General features: G+C 50.0%; 1 long non-coding RNA gene across 1 annotated transcript; it reads right to left on the bottom strand.

The window, feature by feature from the left end:
* Positions 1 to 1772: 1772 nt before the first annotated feature.
* On the bottom strand, positions 1773 to 2941 carry LOC125942606 (uncharacterized). The gene is made up of 3 exons (XR_007465256.1): positions 2836 to 2941; positions 2062 to 2252; positions 1773 to 1850 (listed from the first exon to the last, which is right to left on the bottom strand). It is a non-coding gene; the product is annotated as an uncharacterized LOC125942606 (long non-coding RNA).
* Positions 2942 to 9589: the final 6648 nt, after the last annotated feature.

Below are 9589 nucleotides of genomic sequence, written 5' to 3' on the forward strand. Positions count from 1 at the left end.
TCAGCTGGTATACCCCCCGGGTAAACGATGTTTGCGTCACTAGCGCCAATTTGTCCCCTGGTGTTTGGTAGGCCAAACTGTGAAACCAATAAACAATAAAAAAATTGCTGATGCTGCTATGGCAACGCTTTTGTTGATGAGAGAGGAGGAAACGCCGAGCTGCTTGTCGTCTGCTATGCGCTCGACGAGCGCGCGACCGCTTTGTGAGCCGCAAGCGGAAAAGAGCACCGCTTGCATCTTTTTTAGATTGTGTTGCTGCTGCATATACTGTTTTCTACAGCTTTCGGTCGCTAATTTTCTCGGACGTTGAGCACGTCCACGAAACATTTGTTAGGAAATATTTCTCAGTTAAAATGCACGCGAGCTAGCAAGCTCGAAGCGTGACAATTTTGTTTGAGCAAGAAAATTGAGTAGTCGGAAAATGTGGTGTATTCACTGATTTTATTAGCAACGTATTGCAAACGATACAACTCAATACATAACACAATAGCACAGAGCTGTGTAATTCGTACAGTAAATACAAATGTTGGCATCTGTATTGGTTACACAAACATAAGAGAAGTCTTCACACAATTCATCGTATATAGATTATCGCTGCAGGGGTCACCACGTTCATTGGCTGTACACAGTACAATTCACCACAAACGAAGGTTCATAGTAACACGTTCGTGAATAATGAACTGATCATGCAGAGCAGGTGACGAGGACGTTGAGCCCAACATTGCCAGCTCCTTTTTCTTTTTCCATCTTCTGGACATAAGGGGGAAATGAGCAGCATTTTAGGTCACATGTTTTAAACAAGTCTCAGCACTTTTTTCGCAAAATGGCGCTTCCAACTTATGCGGGTCAGCTTCGATTGTGTATCTTTGCATGACCAACTAAAAATATTCCTCTAAGAGACATTAAGCTTTGCTCAAAGTTGCATTGCTATTGTACAATTACGTAACATGTTTAGCATTGGTGTTGTCTCATTAGCTGGCTAGGAACATTGTAGTATTGCAGTTTCTTTTTTTTAATTTACTTTCGCTTTACCATTGCCTACACAGCCCACAAGAGGTAATTAAGTCAAAATAATTTAAAAGCTGCTCTGCGCCGGCACGCGCACACCTGCTCCTGTAAAATTTCTACTATACAACGAAAATTATGGAGATCATTGCAGCGTGTACCCAAGACTTAGCTTCGTCGTATTGAATTGTGCGATTTTACGTACCACGATGCGTGCGTGAGACACGCCGTAATAACCGACTGCGAAATATTTCGACCATCGGCGGCGTGCGTTAACTTCGGCCCTATCGAAACTCAATTTATTTCTGCGACCTCGTGTTTCAAAGTGTAACGCCATGTCCGATAAGCGACAACGGCGGGCGACAGATATGCCACTTACAGCAAGGCCAAGTGGGCTGCGTCTTCTTACGAGCGTGAATTCTGTCGTTGTGAAAAGAAGATATTCGCATCTTTCGCTGCGTCAGGAAGCTGGAAAATATTCGCAGCGTTAGCTACACCAGCAGTTTGGAACACCCTTTACCACGCATGATCATCGAATATTAAGTAAAAACGAAAAGAACGCAATTCCCTGGAGCACGCGCAACAAATTTCGCGGCGTAACGTCACACGAAGCCGTAGCAGACGACATGAAAAAAGAAAGAAAGAAGCGCTCCGTGCTGTTCACTTTTGCGCCGTATCTTGCATACTAGTTCTACACAAAGCAAGAATTCACGCCGCCTGCCTTAATGCCCAAAATCAACAAGTCGGCCTTTGCATACCTACAACCTGGACGACGCTCTTTTGGCCGGCAGGGTGGTCTTGAGCCGAACCAGCCGTGGCTTCTGTGGCTTCTGCCCGGGAGGGTCCTGGAAGATAGGGTAGAAATCGGTCTCGGTTAAGGAGGTAGCGAAGGAAGGCAGTTGTACATTAAGCTGGTTGCATGAAATCCAATGTAAAAGACACACCTTGAACTCATGCTTAAATATGGACGTGAATTATGTATCAAGCGATAAGGCGCGTGAAAACGAACTACAAATGCGCACACATTCGCAACCGCTAATAAATTGTTTTTCTTACCCTCGTCGATCGGGGACCCCACTTCCACTGCAGCAGTGGGAACAGCCGTCCACAGGAGTCGTGTTTTGGCAGGGTCGGCGTAGGCATTTTCAGCGAAGTGGTCCGAGCAGAGGCGGTAGCCGTTGTACATTTGCTCCCGTGCGAGTCCCTCAAGATCTGCTCTTTGGGCGTAATTCCGCCATACGTCACACCTAGAAAATGAAACAGGTACCACCATGAATATCAATAAACAACACATAAAAGCGACACTAATATATAGAGTGCTAAAAAGCGAGAAAATATGTCACGAGTTCAAAAGTGAAGCGAAGCTCGCCCTTAGCGCAGGTAACATGAACTTCTCGTGACACGGAATGTAAGCAGTCGCTCGTACGTAATTATTTTGGGGGCTTCTTTCTTAAACATTCAAATGTGGTAATGTCACCCCAAGGAACTGCTCGTCGGAATGCTCTGAAGCCGAGCCAGTTCGTCGAATAAGCGCGTTCGGCGAACATATATATACTTTGCAAGATTTCTTCGCGAAGAAAAAAAATGCAGGTCCACCGCTAAAAAAACCAATACCGAAGCGAAATTTCCTTTTGAGCGTCAGCTGGCATCAACCGGCTCACCAGAAACTGTCCACAAGTAGCTTTACATGCTTACAACGTTACTGAAAAATGCGCAGTGCCAGGAAAAAGAATGACTGTAAAGCAAGGGCAGAAATGTTTCGGTTCGCTCTGTGGCCGTTTTGATAAGCATAGCACATGATTCTTCGTACCGAAAAAAAAGTGTGCTTACCTTTCGTCCGCTGGGAAGCGGAAAAATTTGGCTGCGCTGTTCCTTCCCGAGTTGCGGCACCAAAGAGCAGCACAACACGCCTTGTGTCCTGTGCCTAGTTTCGCCAACATTTTCAGATGTTCCCACTCACAAACACCAAAATTGTCGCTTTCCTGCAATTCTAAAAAGTTTCACGCGTGGACAGCGAAAAGGGCTGGAGCAGACGAACGGAATGGCAGCAGACGAGATAAGAGCGAGAGCGCCGCCCTTCGGCGCAACGAAGGCCGAGTCTGGATAAATATATAGGGTGTAAAAAAACGAAAATGGCCAAGGACATATTTTTTTCAACACATAATTGCATAACTTAACTTTATTCATGCGTAGGTTGGAAAGGTAGGGCCACACATGCAAAAGTTGCTGAATTTTCGCTTCCTATCAAAACAATGGCGGACGCTTTATTTCAGATACCGAAACTAGTCGAAAACTAATCGAAGACTTCGAACGCAGGAAGGTGTTGCAATTCTTTAGTGTGCCGTGCTTGTGATGAAGAAATGCCATCACACTGGGTGTGTTTGCGCTGCCCGCTAACCGTGTTAGCGGCTCCGATACATCATTGATGACAGAGCAGCCCTCTCAAATGACAGCTGCGATACGTTGTCGTTGGAAAACGCTACGCACTGCTCAGGATCATCGTCCACCACGGCGCATCGACGCCTTGCAAGCAGCTACAGCGACGTGCCCATAACTATTGGCTGGGGACTACGTCTCCACAATGCAGGCAATGAATCGTGTTGTAGGGCCATCACAGCCGAAGAAGATATATGCATAAGCCAGGGAAAGTTGACACTTTCTTTGATAGTGGTGCTCAGTACATCACCGATGACACTGCGTTGTGCGTGTTTTATTTCGCCGGTCAAGATTGTTAATGCCTCTCAGTCCTGCACCACGTCGCTGTTGCCGAAAAATAAGTTGGGCGTGGGCCAACCGTGCTGGGCGCGCACAAGAGTTACACGCCTCGCGCGGGGCATGACCTATGGTTTTGATTGACAGGCGAACTGGTGCCAAATTTGTACATCGCCAAACACCCCTCGAGTTGAACTCGTAAACATGGCGGCGGCAGCCTGTGTCGCCACTTCGTAGCTGCAGTAAGCGTCAATATGACCGTCTGGACCCGTTCACCTACATAACCGACGTAGAGTTTCAGCGTCATTTTTGCAGTTCCGAAACTTCAGTGCGCTAGCTGTGTCGCAAGTTAGGCGAAAGCCCTCGTCTGTGAAGACAGCGTGGCGGGCAAATCATGCTTTCCGAGCACTGAGTGGTGTGACTAGGCTGCGGAGGAATAGTTTGTGCGATCGATTCGGCTCTCTCCTGTTTCAAGCGCTGCTCGTCCACCGCGCCCCAGCCCCAGGCCAGATTTGGCGTCGTCATCGGAGTACAGGGTCACCTGCGAACACTTGGGGTTCAACCCGGACCAAACAACCTGCGAAGACGAAGTGGTCAAATTATATATGAAGACTTAGAATGGACGCCGGGCTCCCTTCCGGTGCAACAGGTGCCGAAAGCAGTTTTCGCAGTTACACAGTACCGCTGCACTGCACCGGCAGAGTGGCGAAGGACGTTACTTCGCCAACGCGGACCGCCTCGGCCGTCCGAACGACCACCTCTCCAGTCGGCAAATGATTTGGCTCACGTACAGCGCAAGCAAAAGCGTAGACATATGGCTATTGAAGGAGATGACCGGCGATTTGATTCGTCTATCGGAGCACGCCATCGCCGACTGGAGGAACTACCCCCGTAAGGTAGCGAGGGACGAGCTGCTAGCGCGACCTGCACTCGGTGGCCCCGGATAGATAGTGCAAATTGACGAGTGCGTTCTTCACGCCGAGCAAAAGTACAATCGAGGCCGCCTAATGACGGGCGACAACTTTCCGCCGAGCCGCCAAAATTACGGCAGTGTTAAAGATGATGGCCCATGGGTCTTTGGCATGTTCTACGCGACCAGAGGGGTGCTGCGACTTTCAAAGTCGACCGACGAAAGGCGGCGACGCTAGGCGCCATTATTGCAGTCAATGTTCAACCGGGGACCATTATTCATAGTGACGAATTGGCCGCATACAAATATATCCCAAATTTAGTGGATGCTAACGGGGCTATGCCTCAATCTGCATTGGGAGACAGTTAACCACAGCGTGCACTTTGTGGAAACCAACACGGGCGTTCACACGCAAAAAATAGAAAGTTATTGTCAAAAAGTGAAGCGCCACCTCGTCAGCAGTGGGTACAGAGTAACTGCACTGATGCTGGAGTCCCACCTGGGATGAATGTGGTGGCACTCAACGGCCACGTGCGATGCAAAGACCCTTTCTTGCGTTTGTTAGAAGCCACGAACCGCTCGGGCTACCCAGTATAAAGACTCTTTTCTGCGGTTGTTAGAAACCTTCGCACGACGCTTGCCAGTATGAATGTGCATCGCAAAGTAAAAGAAAATTAAGCATAGTTTTCTGACCCTTGTATGAGTGCTTTCCGGCATTCCCGAGTGCTTAAGCGCGCGGCAAACCACTTATGCGCTAGCCGACGCTCACTTCGTCTCGCCGCTGGGGCAGCTGGGCTGCCTCGATGCGCGCACCCTACTCGCAGCCTTTTCTTTAGCGCGAGCAACGAGCAATCTGTTGTTCAACCCAGTGTGCAAACCAGGCACACACCAATCTGTGCTCGGAAATGAGAGCGCAAGCACGTAGCCAGCCGCACCAATCCAATCCAGAGGAAAGAAAAGGAGCAACGAGCGATCTGTTAAGAGCCCAGTGTGAAAACCAGGCACACGCCAATCTGTGCTCGGAAATGGGAGCGCAAGCCGCACCAATCCAATCCAGAGGAAAGAAAAGGAGCAACGACCGATCTGTTGAAAGCCCCGTGAGAAAACGGAGCGCACACCAATCTGTGCAAGGAAATGCTAGCGCAAGCACGTAGCGAGCCGCGCCAATCGAATCCAGAGTCAAAAAGAGGAGGGCGAGCGTCCCCTCGTGGTATAACGCGAAACGTATTAAACTACAAATTAGTCTAATACACATTCAGTGTACATCTTGTAAATATTGAAATGCTTACAACCCATGTTAATGTGACTAATATTATTGTACTAACTGCATTTATTTTATAACTTGCTTGTGCCTGCAATGCACTCGGTGGAACGAGAAACAAGTGAAAGAAGGCACGACCATGCACCGACCGTAGGATCACGTGAGCCCCAGTTTGTTGACCGCCCATATGGCAACGCCCGAGGGATGATAGCCACCCAGAGTGAATCTAGATAAACCAATGAAACTGTAGGCGTGCCGACGGACAAAGTTTGTGTTGTTACCATTAGTTCTTTCATCTTGGGGCGTCGTCAGAGCTCGTGAAGATCCCGAGTTTCGCCAAACTCGGCGCACCCCAGAAGTGTGGCTCAGGTACTAATGCCGTCTGTTTGGTGCGCTGCAGTCAATTCGGCCGCTGGGCTCTATGGGAGTGTCCGCCGACTGTCGATAGCGGCGCTCATCGACAGTCGGCGATCATCGGAATCTTATCTCCGGGTCAAGCGCGTCGTCGAAAGTTCCAGCTTAATCGGTGGCGCCCGCGTGCCTTCCAAAAATTTTTCCAAAATTGTGCCTTCCGACACAATTTTTGTCGCGCATACAATTAGATTACACAAAGTTCGGCGAGAAGAAACACAACAGGGGTGCTATGCAGGATGCGCCGAGTTTCTCGTTCGCACGAGTTTCACCCGAGTTTGCTCGATGGTAGTCAGTGAACGGAGATAGCAAGGAACGTGCAAGAACAGCAGGCAAAAAGAAATGTCGAGATAAAGCCGCGTATGACAACATGAGCGCACCCTGCGCGGCACAGGGATTCCGTGCTTCAAGCACAGAAGACTGCGCAGCAAAACGCGCCAGCGCCGCGCATTGTTATCAACGTATTATCACCATTTACCAACACGGTGACGGTACCGCTGTCTATCTGCACAATTGCCGTGAGCCACTTCCCACGCCTTTCTAGGGCGCGTAAAGGGCGTGCCTCCTCTTTCGAGCATTATCTTTCTATCCTCCGTCGAATGCGAACAGGGCACATGCGGTGGATTGTTGCGCCTACACTTTCCCTCAATCGATTACGTTAAAAATACAACAAATAAAATAAGAAACACTTTATTTCTTGAAGTATCTGTTTTTCGTTTAGAATGCTGTAAATGTTTGGTGACAAATAGAGATTGAGCGAATTATTACATTTTGCGACTTTTTGACGCGAGTGGCTACAGTGAGGCGAGAGCTTGCAAGCGGGTACATTGTATAGGATCGCACGCACGAGGGAGTTAATACGGTGAGCAGTCGCCAGGGGCACTGCAGTGCTATCCTTGATAGGGTGCCTTGATTTACGCGCGCATCGAGGTACTCTAATCCATGATAAAGTCAGTCATGACAATGATCTTTCCATTCCCTGACTATTAGGGGAATGGCAACGCAGCTCTACGGCATGGTTGTTCACCGCAGGTGCTTCACTGAGGCGCTTTACCTTCACTGAGGCGCTTTGATATCGCTTTACCAACTGAAACGACGGGAGCAACGGTTGTCACTGCAAAATGGCTGTGCGGTATTGTAGGGTCCGTAGTGACGCTGCACAGTAAAAAAGCGCCCGTTTATCTGCGTGCGGGAAGCCTCCGTGATGCATTGCAAAGAAGAGCGCGCTGCCCAGTGACACAATTCATCGCTTGTCATCGCTTGCCCAGTGAACGTGCCTCCATTCGCATGTATACGCAGAGTTTGAGTTTGTTGTTCTCTCCAATGTGCTTGCCGATTGCCTCTGCTGCTGAGCTAACAGCGATCGCAGATGGATATAGTAACGACAGCGCAGCAATCGCATTTTGGCGGGTGATGGCTCCTGTGTGCAGTTAGGAAATTAAACTTTGAACGCAGGAAGGGGTTGCAACTATTTAGTGTGCCGTGCTTGTGATGAAGAAATGCCATCGCACTGGGTTTCAAAAAGCGAGCGTTTCTCGGCGCTGACCGTGTTTGCGACACTGTGAATCCGATACATCACCGATGACAGAGCAGTCATCTCAAATAACAGCTGCGATACCTTGATGTTGGAAAACACTACACACTGCTCAGCATCGTCATCCACCACGGCTCATCGACGCCTTGCAAGCAGCTACAGTGTCGTTCCGATAATTATTTGCTGCGCACTACGTCGCTACAATGCAGACAATGAACCATGTTGTGGGGCCATCACAGCCTAAGAAGATAGATGCATAAGCCAGCGAAAGTCGCCGCTTTGTTTTTGATAGTGGTTCTCAATAGATCATCGATGACAGTGTGCTGTGCGTATTTTCAGTCGGCGGTCAAGATTGTTGATGCCTCTCAGTTCCGCACCACGTCGCTGTTGCCGGAAAATAAACTGGGCGTGGTCCAACCGTGGCGGGCGTGCGCACAAGAGATACATGCCTCGCGCGGGGCGTGACGTATGGTTTTGATTGACACGCGAACTCGGGCCAAACTCGTACATCACGAAACCCCCCTCGAGTTGAACTCGGGAACATGGTGGTGGCAGCAGTTGCCTGTGTAATCGCATCCAGCGGCAGCAAGCGTCAATATGACCGTCTGGACCCGTTCACCTACATGTCCGAGGTAGAGTTTCAGCGTCATTTTTGCCTTTCCAAAACGTGTGTGCGCTGGCTGTGTGACGAATTAGGCGAAGGCCGTCGTCTGCGGAGATAGGGTGGCGGGCAAATGATGCTTTCCCAGCGCAGACTGGTGTGACTAGGCTGCGGAGGAATAGTTCATGCGATCGCTTCGGCTCCTTCCTGTTTCAAGCAAGCTCGTCCACCGCGCCCCAGCCCCAGGCCAAGTCCGGCGTCATTATCGGAGTACTGGAGCACCTGCGAGCACCCGGGGTTGAACCCGGACCAACCAACCTGCGCAGGCGAAGTAGTCACATTATATTGGAAGATTCAGAATGGAAGCCGGTCTGCCTTCCGGTGCAACAGGTGCCGAAATCAGTTTTCGCAGGTACACGGTACCACTGCACTGCACGGGCGGAGAGGCGAACGAAGTTACTGCACCAACACGGACCGCCTCGGCCGTCCGAACGACCACCTCTCCAGGCGGCAAATGATTTGGCTCACGTACTGCGAGAGCAAAAGCGTAGACATATGGATGTTGAAAGAGACCGCAGACTTGTTTCCTCTATCGGAGCACGCCATCGCCGACTGGAGAAGCTACCCCCGTAAGGTCGCGAGGGACTAGCTGCTGGCGCGAGCTCCACTCGGTGGCCCCGGGAAGACAGCGCAAATTGACGAGTGCCTTCTTCGCGGCGAGCAAAAGTGCAATCGAGGCCGCCTAATGACGGGCGACAACGTTCCGCCGAGCCGCCAAAATTACGGTGGTGTTAAAGATGGTGGCCCATGGGTCTTCGGCATGGTCTGCGCGACCTGAGGGGTGCTGCTACTTTTCAAGGTTGGCCGACGAAAGGCGGCGACGCTAGGCGCCATTATTGCAGCCAATGTTCAACCGGGGACCATTATTCATAGTGACGAATTGGCCGCATACAACTGTATCCCAAATTTAGTGGATGCTAACGGGGCTATGCCTCAATCTGCATTGGGAGACAGTTAACCACAGCGTGCACTTTGTGGAAACCAACACGGGCGTTCACACGCAAAAAAATAGAAAGTTATTGTCAAAAAGTGAAGCGCCACCTCGTCAGCAGTGGGTACAGAGTAACTGCACTGATGCTGGAGTCCCACCTGGGA

Source organism: Dermacentor silvarum, chromosome 1, assembly GCF_013339745.2.
Source record: "Dermacentor silvarum isolate Dsil-2018 chromosome 1, BIME_Dsil_1.4, whole genome shotgun sequence".
Classification (NCBI taxonomy): Eukaryota; Metazoa; Arthropoda; class Arachnida; order Ixodida; family Ixodidae; genus Dermacentor; species Dermacentor silvarum.